At 41.6% G+C, this 16002-nt stretch overlaps 1 protein-coding gene and 1 long non-coding RNA gene across 2 annotated transcripts in view; both read right to left on the reverse strand.

Moving 5' to 3' along the window:
* LOC122407242 (uncharacterized) overlaps positions 1 to 11388 on the reverse strand; it is a 37353-nt gene extending 25965 nt beyond the window's left edge. Inside the window, exon 1 of the long non-coding RNA XR_006260171.1 lies at positions 11074 to 11388. This is a non-coding gene — a long non-coding RNA (uncharacterized lncRNA). The remainder of the gene's footprint in view (positions 1 to 11073) is intronic.
* The window catches only part of LOC122407241 (Kv channel-interacting protein 1-like), a 79950-nt gene that overhangs the window by 39715 nt on the left and 24233 nt on the right, over positions 1 to 16002 (reverse strand). The window lies entirely within an intron of this gene.

Below are 16002 nucleotides of genomic sequence, written 5' to 3' on the forward strand. Positions count from 1 at the left end.
TTATCGAGGATATGGGAGCGGGTATCGAATCGGGGGAGGGTTTAAACGACATGTGAACGTGAGAAACTGTTTACATGTTTTCATCGATACCTTCGAACTTTGATGGAGTAAAAGTAGGACGGTGTGTGACGACAGAGCATGTGCTTTCGAGATCTGAATAAGAATAATAGGGAGCATAAAGATCATGACCAACATGGCACGTTGAAGCCATTCGTTGTAGATGAAAAATGACCCAGAAAATTTGACGATTCGGGGATATCTTGAGATGAAGAATATAACATTGTAAAGCTGACGATACGAGAAAGAATTCTTGGCTACTTGATTCGAGCAATTTCTCGCTCTTTCTCTCTCTCTCTCTCTCTCTCTCCTTTTTCCTGCTAATGCGATATTTTCATTCCGAATACATTCGTTCTCTGAATATCGCATCGATTACAATTGCTTACAGATTATATTTGTAAGTATCGTTGTAGCTGGCCGCGGTTCGATACAAGCTCAAGTAGATTTGTGTAGTAACGAAGAACGTCATCAATCATGCTTCACCAAGGCTCTCGATAAAGCATTGCCCTAATTAGAGCTGTATACAGGAGCAGGCGTTCTCCAAGCTCGTTTTCCTCTTCCCCTTTTTCTCTCTTTCTCTCTCACTCATTCCTTTACTCCCTCGTTCCACTAGAAACTAAAGCACTTTTCAGGAGCTTCGTGTTTCGATGTATTAGTTGCAGCGCCCTCATTACAGAACGGAAGAATTTCTAATATTATCTCCTTTATTTTTCTGCATTTCGTTGTTTATTTTTTTTAATTAAATATTCTCTCTTCGTTCTGCATGTGAATTCCTAGAAATTCGAGAATCCGGAACAAACTCGTGGATCTTTAGGCGATTCTACTGTTCCGTTGAAATACTCGATCGTAACTTATGTTCATTCGCGAATCCGTGCAAACTATAACTTTGACATATAACTGCAAATATCCCAATCACGAGAGCGAATTAGTCGCTCCACATGAGGAATATCCGTCCTGTTGAATTAATAAATAATCAATGTACACGAGTATATGCAGTTTGATGATTTGTGAAATGTGTTGATTAACGATCTATGCTCGGGGAGCGAGCGAGGGAGGGGGGCGAAGGGTGCGGGCTTGAATTTCCGTATCCAAATGCTATTAACGAGCTGCGTAAAGGGATGAATGTTCGATCGTATACGTTGCTTGGTCACTGGCGCTCATTTCTTTTTTATAACGTGGAGGTACAGCCTCGTGCATGAATCAGTGTCGCAGGTGTGTGTGTGAGCTATAAACGGCTCGAAGTATATAAAAGGCATGCCAATGTAACGAGTGAAATCTTGAACATTAAACGTGCGTAGTGAACGATCTCGGGACCACCTGTTAACATTTCCTGGGCCCGTATATGCGAGGAGTTGATTCTTTTTTTTTTCAACAAATTCGCAAAAGAAATAAACTTGAAGCGGAAGAAAAGACACGGAAAAGGAGCCGGTGGCTCGAAGTGGCAGCGACTGTGTGGGAGGAAAAAAAAAGATATTCATATGCAGCGAATACGAACGAGTCTAAAATGCCTTTTATTCGAGCAGCCTCACTCGGGAATACAGAAATACAGGGATTTTTTCTCGTCGCAGTGAGATTTAATGAAGGAAATAAAGGTTGCCAGCCAGGTATTAAAAAGTTATTATTAACATGTAAATAAAAGTGCTTGATAAACGGAAGTCGTGTTAGAATCATGTGAAAATAAAATTCCACGAAATTTATCTTCTCCTCGGTCTGACGGTGCCTTGAAATACTTGCATTTGCATGAATATAGGAAAATATATTTTTTCGAATCAGATACTCGTTCTCTTTTATCCGTTCAGAGAAAAGACATTCATGTCAGGATTCGATTTAACGTATAGATTCTACTTGCATCTTACTGGCATGTTGAGATTCGGTATAAGATAAAAAAGTCACCGGGGCAACAAAGAGTCTCGAAGAAGCTTGAATAAAAAATGTGTGCTCCTCAAAGGGGCTGTGTCTGTTCGAAAAAATCTTCCCAGAAACATCCCCTAGCCACAGCCAGTGAAAGGACGTTCGAGTGAGCGCTTACAGTCCGACATTTCAGTAAATGGATAAACGCTGACCTAGGTGCTCAACCGTCTGCGTCAAGAACTGTATACTCGCATATAACACACACGCGCACACACAAACTCGTACACGAATGTACATAGGTGCACACCTATTTATACATGTGTACCTATAAAAATGTTGAGTAGAGGAGAGCACTGTAGATGGGACACTTCGCACAGACGCTAGCTGGCTTGCATACAAAAATCATGGAATTTACTCGGGCAGCGAAGAAGACTGAGGATTTTCGAAGATGGAGACGTAGAAATAACTCGTATTTTTCAAGTGAGCCTTCCAAATCTTTCGCTAACGCAGACTCTTATAAAATAGAGGAGCTATCAGCTCAAAGATCCAAAAGAATCTACGGGAGGTGAAGAATCAATGATTACCGGATACGTGGCTTGTACAAAGAAAGTGAATGAAGTTCCTTTCACAATGGACGGTGGATCGTGATACGAAGGTGATGAGAATCGACGTACTAAATTTATCGTAATTTTACCCGAGTGTTCTTTAATGACAGCTACGGCGCAGTGTCTCGAATCTGTGCTACTGTGAAAAATGGAAAGTAACGAAACCTCATATTGAATGGAAGTGAAAGGTGTTCGGGATAAGTCGATTTAACAAGTTCTGATGATGAAATATTCGAAACTGTTGAACCAATTTCTGTCGCGAATTTATCAACATCCGTTTCTACATTTTATGCTGCGGCTGAGGTTCGCTATGCATTTCAATGAAAAAAGATACTCCTTGTTCATTGTAAAGCTACTCCGATCTCATTGTCCAGGAAGGAGAAGATTCACCAAGGATAACAAAGGAAGTATTGTGCACGGGATAAACCAATTACAAAGATACGTAACCAGGAAGCGACAAAGCCGGTGGAGCCAGCAGGAACTCCTGGTCGCTTGTCCTGCTCCGTGTCATACTGATCTCCGTTTAAGTTGCACCGGCTATTAGGAAAACCGTGACACGTGGTGCTAATATAACAGTAGCTTTAACGAAGGGATCTGTCAACGTCAAATTCCATGATTAACCAAGTTCCAGAAAAATATAAAAGTAGCCGTGTCAACAGCGTATATACCCTTCTCGCTTCTTTTTCTCAACTATATCTTTCGGTCTCCTTGGTCACCTGATTAAATTAGCAGTTTTGACCGTCTCAGACCGAGGCCTATTTCACGTCGAAGGAAGATTATTCATCGCAATTTGATCTCAAAATACTTTCTAGTTTACAAATCTGTTGTAACATTTTTATTTTTTTGTTGGGACATACGAATTTTCGAATGCTGGGTGCCCGCAGCACCAGGTACTTAGAGCGGTAAAATGAGGAACATTTACCAATTAATCTAGCACCTAACATATCTTAAATACATCATATTAGCTTCCCTTTGGAAGGATATTCAAAGAGACGCGTTTGGACTATGAAAACCAAACGCGTACTCACTTTATTTTGCGATAACTAAAGCGCGATTTCACACAGTGCCAACTCAACACGAAACGCCGGCTCCCTATTGATATTTCGATGGATCAAAGCAGTTTATCTCTCGGTTTAGGAGTACCTAACTGGTGCAATCTAACCTCACTTGATGGACCTAGGCAGCTACCGACCTTCCTGGCCGATGCAGTTTTATAGAGCCTGGAAGCGCGTGTTGCGTAGAAGCACCGTACGCTCCGAGAGGATTAACGATTTAAAACCATGTGAAAGTGGAAGAGCTGCACCATGAAAAAAGACATTTTATCGTCGTAATTTTGAGTGATTCTGAATTTGATATTCATGTTTTCCGTCCCAGTTTCGAACTAGTTATACCAGCAAATGCGTTGCAGAATATGGAATGTTTGTTCGTGTTTGCAATGTAAGCAAATAAGGACAGCAACTGCACGAATCTCGATAGATTCGCATATTTTATTCCATCACATTGGCGTATCATAATCAAGAGACAGGCTTCTACGCACACATATCGCAAAATGTTCCGGTATATCGTAATAAATGGCTTTCGTTGAAGTTGGTGAAGCGCATAAACATAACGAACGTAAACTACGTACTGTCGGCGTTGCCGTTGCCAGAACCTTCGGCTCGTCGATCAGCTCATCGCTCAGGCGTAACGAACGCACTGCTGTCGAATTTCCATACAAATTATACGATACGATGAGCCCATTCGTAGGCTTCCCTCTGAAGCGTACCGAGAGCAATGATAGGGAACGCGAAGAAGCAAAGAACGAAGGATGGATGGAGTACAATACGGATACTTTGAGCGCGCGTTCGCAGCGTCATTAAAACGAGCATGCGCGCGATAATTATGATGATACTCTCTGTCAGAACTTACGCCTAAAGCTATTCCTCTGCTTAATGATCCTTACTCGGTAATCTCGTTTATCTTGGCGATAGCTACTTTACACTTCTTTCTGAAACTGACTACTTTGATTCATTACTCAATTTCTTTAACTTCCTTTCATACGAATTTTCTTCTATGATCAGTAGCTGTGAAAGTATTTTATAATATTTTTTCTTCCGAGTTCGACTCTCATTAAATACTTGAATTTAAACCGGATTTTCTCCAAGGCTTTACGAACGTCCACATCTTTTTTTAATACCGAAAATTTTGAAACTCCGAACGAATAAATTTTCATGGTTCTTGAGTATGGAAATGAAAATTAATAAGAAACATGAAATTTGAAAATTTTTTCACAAATATTACAGTTACAATGTTCGTCCTGAAGCTTGAGCTACCCGATGAAACAGCTGTGTGAACGCTGCTTTTAAAAAATGTGAATAAATCCAGAACCATTCGGAATAAAAAGTCAGAGGGAAGGCTGGATTTCCCTGCATTTTTCGTGAGTACGTAACTGTCGAAATCCTCATTGACTGAAATTATTGGCCCGGAATATAAGTGAAAAAACTCGTGAAATTTTGGTGTATTTAGCCTGCTTACATCTCTTATATCTGCTATTCGTAGTGCTCTCATCCGAGAAATAGGTCAAAAAATAATATTTGAATATTTTTTTCCATACATACGACTCGTACACCGCTCCTCTTGAATGATAAATTCGCTTTCCTGGCAAGAAGCTTTCTCGACCAGCTGGCCCAGATCGGTGATAATTTTGCATCTGATTTTCCTTTCCAGGCAGTTTGCCTTACTGCCGACGAACGAAGGGGATCCTTCTTTCGCGAAGTTTTTTGTCTGCTTTGGCATGAACTAACTCTCATGGTAGTTTAGTCGGTAAAAAGTCCACCTCCAAGTTTCCTCTCCCACGCGGCGTTCACGTATCAAATAAGCGTCCAGGTGCGCCTCGTTCGTGTTTAAACAGACCTAACCCCATGTATTTTTTCTTCCACTCGAAATATGTGTTGTTTGCAAGAAAACTTGGAACCGCGAAAACAACGTCAACCATCCGTACCACCCCAGGAGGCATTTTTTACCTTCCCCATATATAAAACCTCCGGGGATCTCGTAACTTTTGTGTTTTACAAAAGTTAAACATCGTAGTTGGACTTGTATTGAAACCAGATGTCGTTCTCAACCGTACTGCGGCTACGTTCTGCGGAACTTGACACTTCATGATGCTACAATTGCTCCCCACCGTATAGAAATTGCTTTTGAGCCAACTTATCTAAATTCATGGATTTTCGAGCTTCTAGTTTATCCATCTTTCAAACACACATATGCTCGTAATGAGTATTCAAATAGCGTGTACGATTAAATTATTAGACCTCATTTCCGCGAGCACATACGTTCAGACTGATCGAAGAATTGGAATGATTTATGAAAAAAGTAGATGCTTGCTAGGACTCCAACGAGATGAGAAATTATGGATCGAACCCTATGGGCGATGATGTGGGAAGGTATACGAAGAATCTCTATACAGAGAGGGTTACAGAGGGCTGTGCAGTATCAGAGGCAATAGTGGTAAAAGTCAAGGGGCCATGATCAAGGAACGCAGGGTGAATCGTAGTGCATGAGATGAGGGGGGGAGCGGAGAGCACAGTTTTGCATTATGCAACGATGGTAAAGACCCGGACATTTAGATGGTGGAATATTCAAGAGAAATACGAGAATGTCTCTGGGCTTCTTCTCTGTTCTCTCGTACTCTTTAGTTTGTAGCCGTCGCTCAACTGTTCCCGCGGGCGACGAATAGGTCGATCGGTCGGGACGGAGATTGAGTTTTGCGAGCAATGCAAGATGGTTCATGACCCCGTGAACCCTGGAGGCTTGGGAGATCGATTATACTGATTTCTTGTATAGAAAGCTTCGTCATCTATACGGTGTTTTCCACTTATGCGACGCATTGGAATTTTGTGCTATTGTAAATAAATGTTTTTTTTCTACATTTCCGGTAGAGAGGGTAAATCTGAAAGTCAGTATAATAATTACGAAGTTATTTCACGACTCGAATGCGTTTAAACGGTTAGAATAATCTTCTCGGAAAAGAATCTCATAGACATGGTAATGGAGTGTAAATTTCTGGAGGAACTTTCTTCAGAGACTCGATGCTCAAGTGAAACGGTTTAAATTATATAATGTAATATAACGAGCTCGAAATTAAAGTTTCGTTTGAGTTAAATATATGCTAATTTACGAATAAAGTAAAAGTCCGGATAACTTGAACAATTGAAATAGCACGCGCGAATTGAATAACATACACGTGTGCCGTATACGAATGCGAGGCTTTTGCATGTGTCACATTTTCATATGAATGCTCGAAAATGTTGATCTCCCTACGACATGTGATTGGAGACCAAACTCACTCGGAGGATAAGTCGATATTACCGTGACCGTGTGGCAACCTGAATTATTAAATTGCTGCAATTGACAAGGAAACATGTTATGATATTGTAGCGCAGCGTGTCGTCAGATGGCACTCGCGAGCACATTAACAAACCCCGGATCAAACAAAGCCGTTGAGAAGCGAAACTGCTAACCGCGCTCGTCCGCTGGTATGCACTCAAAAAGCACTCCTCTCGCTGTCTCTCTTTCCCCATCGCTTGCTCTCGCCTCCTGTTTCCTCTTTCGCATTCTCTTGCTTTGTCTGCCTCGTGTTTATACATTGAGACGCGCAGTTATGCCAAGTTTCTGGCACTTACATATTATTCCGGTGACTTCAGGGACTTAGGCAAGAGGAAGGAACCGACGGGGAGTGAGTGAGGGAGAGAGAGAGAGAGAGAGAGGCAAGAGACGCTTCGGAGCATGTGTTATAGTTGGCCAATATTTCGATCGTTTATCGGGCCAGGTACTCATGAATTTCTCATGTAATCCTTCCAGCTAATAATACTTGGAATACATAAGGATTTCTGCATACGTTTGCATTATTGGCAAGCTCGTATCCATATGAATTTGAATAAAACAGCAGACGTCCGGAGCTCCTTGAGATGCAATCCCGATTCGTTTACGACGCGAATACAATCGCAGTTCCGTCGGTGTATCTGTTTATTGTTGTTCTGCCGAGAATTCATTTCGGCGCGCTATCTCCCGCTTGAATGGCTAATGGATTTCGTGCGGTTTTTAGTGGAAGCAGCCTGCGCGCGAGATGCTTCCGAAGGGCGGACAATCGTTGGCCGGTACTTCATCAAGAAGGGTCCGAGTTTGTCAGAACAAAAGCCAACGGAGGGCTCGAATGGGCAAATAAATTTTTCTCTCCTATTAGCTGTCGGCAATGTTACAAAACTTTGCTGACCGATAATAAATGCATCTCGGCAAGACACATATGTACTGAGGCTGTGACTGGGGAACCTGAAATATTCGCCTGAAATTGAGAAACATCGTAACCAGAATTCAGCACCGTTCAACGCGCAAAACAAACGTCTTGAGTGTTCGTTTAACAAGCTAGTTTCACACTGAAGTTTTACTCGATAAAAAATATTATAAAGTGTTGAATAGTCCCTGGAACGTACCGCGGAGAGTAATTTAGGGTTTGGCACACAAATGAAATGAATTTCGGACTAATTGTCCACATGATATCAAAAGCTTGATGAAGCTTCTCCCAAACAAGGGCAAAATGACGTATGCCATGCTTACGGGAGCTCGGATCGACGTGGACAAACTAAACTGGAGTCAATTTTACTGAAAGGCTCACGAAAACTCCTCGGGGGATGGTGCTCGCTGTTCCCACGAGAAACGTGTTGCTTATACCCGACTAGACAATGTTGTAGCCGTATACATAAGAAGATAACTCTCTTGGGAATTGCGAAGGTCTACTACCGTGTACAGACTCTGCGTTTGATCCGATGGTGAGTGGGTCAAGTCATTTTTGAGTTATATACGTGGCTTGAGCCGGAGGAGGCGAGTTTCTTGAAGTTAAAGCTTTAGTGGATTAGATGAAGCGATGGAAAATATAGGTTGGCAGAGAAGAGACAGCTGGAATCGTTGAACTGAGATTTCGCAAAGATGATTAATGTTTCATGAGAAAAGAAATTTAGTCGATTTTCTTGGCTGTAAGACATCTGGGACCTGTAGTTTTTCGTAATCGAATAATGATGACTCGACTCGTTCGAATGAGATTGAGGATGAGGACAAATTGTTGGATATATCAAAGCAAATGAATAATGCACAACTCGGTGAAAAATCTAGTGAAGTTTAATCGGATTTTCGAGCCAATTGGAACAAGTTATTGCGAAGCGGAGTTCCAACTTGCTCGAGGATGTGATGCAGTTCATTTTCGTTGTGCGATCAATCTCACTAGAAACTTTTGTTTTGATTAAGACTCTAATGTTGCTTGTTGACCCTGCATGGTAATAGACGAAAATAAATAGAGAGTTTTCCAGCTTCCTCGCGGATCCAGGGTCTCAGGCATGCGAGTCACGATATCGTATGACCCCAGCAAGAATAAACAAGTCGAAGAAGAAAGCACAAAGATCATTACCGTTGCCTCGGTAAAGTGAAGAAAGGAGAGCGCGAGATGACGCGGTGGAGGAAAAGGAAAAATAATATCTATGTGAAGACGTAGCGCGGCGAACGAGGGAACACGACGCGGAGTAAACTCAGTGTTTTTAAGCCCTTGGCACATACTAATGTCTTCGGGCCAGGACAACGACGCCCGTTCCTCGTTTTTTCGCTAATGGCACCCTCGTATCTCTCCCGACGCTCTTGGGCAAACCGAGGTCTACCCGAGGAAGAACCACAAAGTGTCACGAATGCCACGACCTTGTATCGTCGGGGCGTGACACGAGGAAGGTCTCGCCAATCTATCCTAAAGTCTGCAGTTACTGCTTTTTTTTTTTTTTTTTCGTTTTTTTTCTTTACAGCTTAGAAAAGTATACTGGGACAGTAGCCGTTAATGTTCTACTGATGGCTACTGGGAAAATTTCTCATGAGGGATCACGCTCAGGATGAAACGTGGAATAATCCCTCGGAGTATCTTGCCAGAGAAAGCTCATTTTCACGTTATACCATTTATATAATTTCAATGAAAGCTCGGCCATCATCCTCGAAAATCACGCTACGCATCGAGCTGGAAAAGAAGATCGTTTGCGATGACCATTTTTTGCAGCCTCCACCTCTCTGGGAGCCGATGTCATAATTACGTTTACGACGTCGCTTCGGGAACTCAACTGGGGCATAATTAAATCCAAAGAAGTATTGACATTTCTGAGTCAGTGCATTTGAAGCGTCGTCAAGTAAATCTCGTCAGCTTGCTACATTACTTCCCAGTTGGTAAACTCAATCATGCGATAGCCAAATGTTGAACGACCTCAGTAATTTATTCTCGTCAAATGGGGATTTGGTCCGAGCGAAGAGTACCGAGAAATCGTTTCGTTGCAATCAACGGGTACAAAATGCCGTGCGTCGACATCACTTTTATTTCATATATGAACAGATTGCACTGGAATAAAATGCGCTCGAGTGCCGACCACTTTGGGCGCTTTTATTACATTTTTTCGAATCATGGCTCAGCTGGAAATTCAATTTTTCAATTATTCTTAAGCTGCCCTTAAGTAATTCGTTTTGTTATAATATCATTTCACAATACGAAGACTTGAGAATTGAATATGATTGGATTGAGAAGACTTAGTGAGTCGGAAATACGGAAATGCCAGTGTCACAGCAATCGTAAATATTCAGACGCGGGAATAATTCTGTAAATTGTAAATTAGACAAAGGGGCGAGGGCGAGAGCGTTGGAGAGACGTAGACGAGCCAAGAACGAGAGTCGAAATAGGATGGTATAATTACGAGGCTTAGATACCGTCAGGAAACCAGGAGATGGTGGGAGCAATGAGGAACGAGATAAGCAGATGGTTGGTAAACTTTTCTCGCAATTTAAAAAAAAGGCCACCGACTCCTTTTGACACCTTTTCGTGCGATTATCGTACGTTGTAAAAAAAACCTTTTACGAGAGCATACAGTTATATGAATCGTAATAGCCTCCTAAAATGCCTCAGAAAATAGTAGTAAAATAATATGCCGAATCTGTCACAGCAGTGCAAGAGTAAACATATCAATTTTACGAGTATATGGCGCTAAATTGAATAATGCACGTTATCACAAACACTTGCGAAGCTTTCAATTTGAATTCGTTTTATTCCGGCACAAATCTGTCAACAGCACTCGGTATTCGACAGTTCGAACAACTATTGCTTAGAAAAAACAGGGTGGAAAGTGTTATTCGAAAAATTGAAAAAACAAAGAAGAAAAACAAAAAAAACATTTCGTCAGTGGAATTGAGCGTCGACGAAAAACGTTCTGTCAGATTTTATCCTGGTATTTAACACCCTTTTCTCCGTGTATGTGTGTGTGTGTGTGTGTGTGTGTATGCGATAGAGTATGTTGATCACGCATTGTTACGCGGTAAGTCACGCCCGACGAAAGGAATTTGGGAAAACATAGAGGCAAAGTGTTAAATTTGGTGATGGATTTTCTCGAGCGTTCGACGCAGGGAAATGAGAAAGTAAGTGGATACACTGGTGGGATATTAATCGCGGGAAACTCGAAGCGGAAACGAGTGTTTACAATCTCTTTACGTTTGAAAGACGTCGTAAACTTACTGAGAAGTAAGGATTCCCGTGGTTGATGAACTAGTCAATATCGTGGTGGAGCTCCGAACGACCGGCAAGCGTCTTCTCCGACTTATAATGAGGCACTCGGTGCCTCCCCCGCACGGGATACCACTTTGATGTCCAACAAAGTGTTGGCTAATAAAAAGCGCGAGTGGACACGACGTGGCAAAATTTTTTTTATCATCGACAATATTTCTTCGTATTATCGTTATTAATCCTTTTATTGTTCTCAAGTGCTGTTGAAAAATATATATATTTGAGATAACGAAAAGGAAAAAAGTCCTCGGTTGCGCGGGTGAGTGCGTGTCGGGGCGCGGACTGAACCACTGAGAGAAACTCTCGCCTTCGTTTTTCCCACCCTTTCGGATACTCTGGCAACCCCCACTACATCGAACACCCTCTCACCCAACCCCACTATCAAAGCATCCCCTTTACGCCTCACCTAGGACGCTTCCTACACGATCCGTCGTCAGCGCCAACGCCCTTGCGCATTGGAACGTCCCCACGTCAGGTATATAGTTTTGTTTCTCATCGTATCGCCTCTCTTTGTCTCTATTCTGTGTAGTACTTTGGAATCAGCCTCTCATCCGCAGCCTCCATCGTCACATCTATCGAGATAGAGCTTTGAACATTTTTGCCTCCTCGTTATTCTCGTCGAATTTCTCATTTAAAACCCCCCTCGCAATCGAGTCTTTGCGTGTCTCGCTGAAATTCATTCCACACTTCAATTGCGCGATATTGCCTATTATTTTTAAATGCCAAAGTACCAAGACCACCATTCCATCGCTTCTCGTACGGATGCTTAATGTACGTGGACTTGAAAACCTTCAATATTCGGACGGAAAATTGTGATTCTCGCGATCGCAATCGATTTCATGGAGATCGTAAATATCATTTTGAAATGTAACCGAAGCCGCGTTTAAACTGGCGTACCTATAAAAGCGTTTACAATGTTGTATAACACTCCGGAAGCTTAAGCGAGAGTTTTTTGCTTGAGTACTTTCGATGTACTTGAATTGTACGATCCATCCACTGAAATTACTCAATAGCCGATCGCTCTCGATCTCTGTAAGTCGGCATGTCGTTCAATAAGTTCTTCTCGCACTGAAGCGTTTCGATGCAGGATAACTGTGGGCTCATACATTGTGGAAATTTGAAATATAAATTCAAACGAATTCTGGTTTTTAAGCAAAATAAGACATTATTGATATTCGGAAGGAGCATTGCAAATTCCAACATGTGCTTGCGTTTACACGCATGCGTTGATTCAAACTCGGTGAAGCCTGGATTTGAAACAGCGTTTAACGTGTGCAGTTATGGACTCTTTTTTTTCACTTGTTTGCTTCTATTCTCCATAATTTTACGGTGCTCAAGCGGAGAGGAAAAAAGGTTATTCGCGTATGCCCGTAGTCATTCGGAACTCGTCCATCAGAAAACAAAGGCAGATCTGTGTCTATGGTTCATTTCCGATTGAACGGTTCGTTACCGTTTTATTGCCGAATCGAATTTCGCTTCTCCACTGTATGTGTGCTTTTTTCACCGGACTATGGTCTGTTCATTGTCGAAAATAAACATGGAGCGACATAAGAATGTGAGCCGGAATAATCCACAGTTTTTCCGACCATGATTTCTGGTGTGCATCTTTGCAGGTTCTCACATTTGGACAGCTCCATGAACTAGAGAAAATTCATGAGAAGTTTCGAACAAACAGTTGTGCGAAAACGAGTATTTTTGGCGAAATTATCTTCCGATAACCTTTTGAATCGAAAACTGGTACATTTTCTTTAAAAATGAGACCAACTCAATGTACGAAGAATGACAGCAGTGAAATCTGTACGATATGATAACACTGGTTCATATTGCAAGTCAAAGATTTCCAAAGTCCTTGTTCGGTTTCTCTGACCTATTCTCAAATTTGATCTTTCGAGCTACATCGTCTCGAATTAATTTCGTCCAAAGCCCCTATGCTATCAGCCCGAACAGTATGCTCGGATTTCTATCTCAATTATCAAACTTGAGTAAATCCCTGCTCTCTCTCTCTCTCTCTCTCTCTCTCTCTCTCTTCGTCCTTCTCTAGCATTCGCGTTTACACTGTTCTGGTCAACTATGTGTTCTTTCCTCTCGCAGGCTCGTTCTCTCGTTCTACAACTCCACCCACTAGCATTCAATATTCTATACAGCAGCGTATACTTTCCAAGCCTTTCCACGAAGCTCATTAATTATCAGTTAATTAGGAGGAACAAGCTCAGAAGAGGTTAATAACTACTAGGCGAAGTAGAATGGCGGCTATGAGCAGAGGAGAGCTTTCTATGTGCAAAAATCGTTACGGGTTCGTCGCTACGGTGATTTGAGCAGAGAATATATAATCGTACCCAACACGAGAATACGAATAGGCGCGAGACCCAAAAAGTAAGAATGGGAGTAAACTTTTGTGTACCGATCTCATGAATAATGAAGAAAGCGGGAGACTCGGATCTCCTGGTATTGGATAAGGACAAGTAGACTTTGTTCGTACTTGTCGAAAGCTCGCAAGAGAAAATGAGAGCGAGGTCCTTTGACCCGGGCGAAGAAAAATTTACGAGAGCAAACCTTGACAAGACTGATTAGAGTCTCAGCACAAGAACGTTTTCACCCGCTTCACCAACTACCCGCCTTTTTTATGTGCGTCAAAGCCTTTTGATTATCTTTTACAAGCAACGAGAGGCCCTGGGTGGGGAAAGTCTTTTACTCTTAACAACGCGGGACATGCGCTACGGAATACAGTGAAAGCGTGAAAACGAGTTGTGCTCAAATCCGCATTGCACACAAAACGAGTTTGTCCAGGAGACGTTTTGTGCAAAAAACGCTTCTCTCTCCACACGTATGCGCGCTTCAGAACTTCATTGGATTTCATTTCATTCAATTCTAATGCGCGCTCCTGCGGTCTGCTCGCAAAATTCAAATGGTTCGGAAATCGATAACTACTAACGTCACAAGTGCAGTGCAAAGTAAAGCGTGCATATCCATTCGCTACGCATCTTCATTTTCTTTTTTTTTATTTTCCCGTGTAAATCGGTATATCGAAGGCAAACAAAGAGTATGAGGGGAACAAGGCTCTTGTTATGCTCGATGACGTCAAACAGAAAATCTGCGCTAGTGCAAAAGAAGCAAGAGCGATGTGGGAAGCTAAATGGATGGTGTACTTTTCAGGAAAACTGGGGTGGCTGACGGAAAGCTTCTCAACATCGTAATTAAATTTTGATGCAAGCTACACACATACAAAATTTGTTCTCGCTCTCTCTCTCTCTCTCTGAGCCAATCATCATTACGAGGTAACACGACAAGTGTACCTTAAGAAAATTAGGTATCTATAATTTGAGATAAATCTCTCGCAATTGTGGGCGTAAATACTCCTTCGAGAGCCAAACAAGTAGGACGAAGAACTTGTAACTCGTTTTAGTTTACGATCAATAACAGCAGCTTTTGGTCGAAATTACATATCGAGATAGTCGTCAAATTTGTTTTCTTCTATTATCAAGCTTGAGCGTATTTTAATTGACTTCGATATATGAATGAAAAACATTCTATAAAAGAGCTCGTGACAGAAAATCCGATAGGAGACCACCCGCTCAATTCACTTATTTTATATTTCCCTACAACGAAGTTTTTAAGTGAGGTCTCAGAAAGGGGCACATTCGCTAACGTCGAAGTATCTCTACGACGTGAAGCTCGTTGAATAACAAAGTAAAACAGTAAAAGTAAATGACGAGTACATTATTTTTCAGCAATTGAGAGGATCCACTCTAAAAAATTGAGATTCATAAAAACGCGACTCGGCGTACACTGATTTAAAATTTATATTTTATATTATTTTTTTCGTTCTCGTCGTTCTCTTCAACGCATATCATTCGTTGACAAAAATGCACGTAAAATGCGGAGATACAGCGTGAAAAATGCTTCATTTCCCTTTACATGGAAACCAACGAGTTTTTTTCCCTCCCCTCTGTATACTCTGGCAGCCATAAGTTTTTTGTGGGATATGAGAACGCGAGAGGATCGAGCGGAAACGTGTACATGGCAACGTCCAGCTGGTTCTGAGATTGCAAAGCTTTCTTGCTGGACGATATCCGCAGAATGAAAGGGCGCGAGGAGGGGGAGAGAGACCGAGAGACAGGCGAAATGACAAGTGTCATAAATGAACGGAGAAAATGTAAAGGTCGCTTCCGCAGGATTTATACCGGATTTTTCTTGCGACGCAAGATGCTAGGAAAACATTTATGAAATATGAAATGGGTTCTTCTCTCGGGCGTTCTTGATGGAGATATTTCGGGTACACGCCCACAAGGGCTAAGCATTCCGAACAATTTGATCATATTATGTTGCCATGCTGGAGATTAGGTGTTAACATTAGTAAGTAGAAAGAACATAAATGGAAACGTTTTTTTCTATGAATTGTCGATGAACTGGTTTTTCAGTTTTTAATCGGACGCTCTTGAATTAACTCACTTCCGTTCGATTGTGACAAAATCTTCTTTATTCGCAAATGATTTCTGATGTCAAAAGTTTAGTTGGACTACCATTGCAAACTTTTCCGATATCAAGCTACTAAAAGATGTTTTAAGGCCTTATTTACACTTGTGATGGGCGCGAAAATTCGATTTTTTTTAGTTTTTAGTTATCGTGTCCACCACAATTGATGCTCAAAAAAGGTGCTTTTGGAATACAGCTGGAGTTCCGTTATTTTGAGGAATTTTCCGATGGAAAAAATTGTACAAGTACATGAACATTGTACAAGTACTTTCTTGTCGAAAAAAAATCAATAAATCACGTTTTTTCGCTGGCTGCAAGTGTATATAAGGCCTTAAATTCCCTCAGGTGAAGCAGATCGATATTTTACATTTGTTTGTTCGTGGAATGTTAGGAAAAGAGATGACCATT

This window comes from Venturia canescens, chromosome 2 (genome assembly GCF_019457755.1).
Source record: "Venturia canescens isolate UGA chromosome 2, ASM1945775v1, whole genome shotgun sequence".
Taxonomy (NCBI): domain Eukaryota; kingdom Metazoa; phylum Arthropoda; class Insecta; order Hymenoptera; family Ichneumonidae; genus Venturia; species Venturia canescens.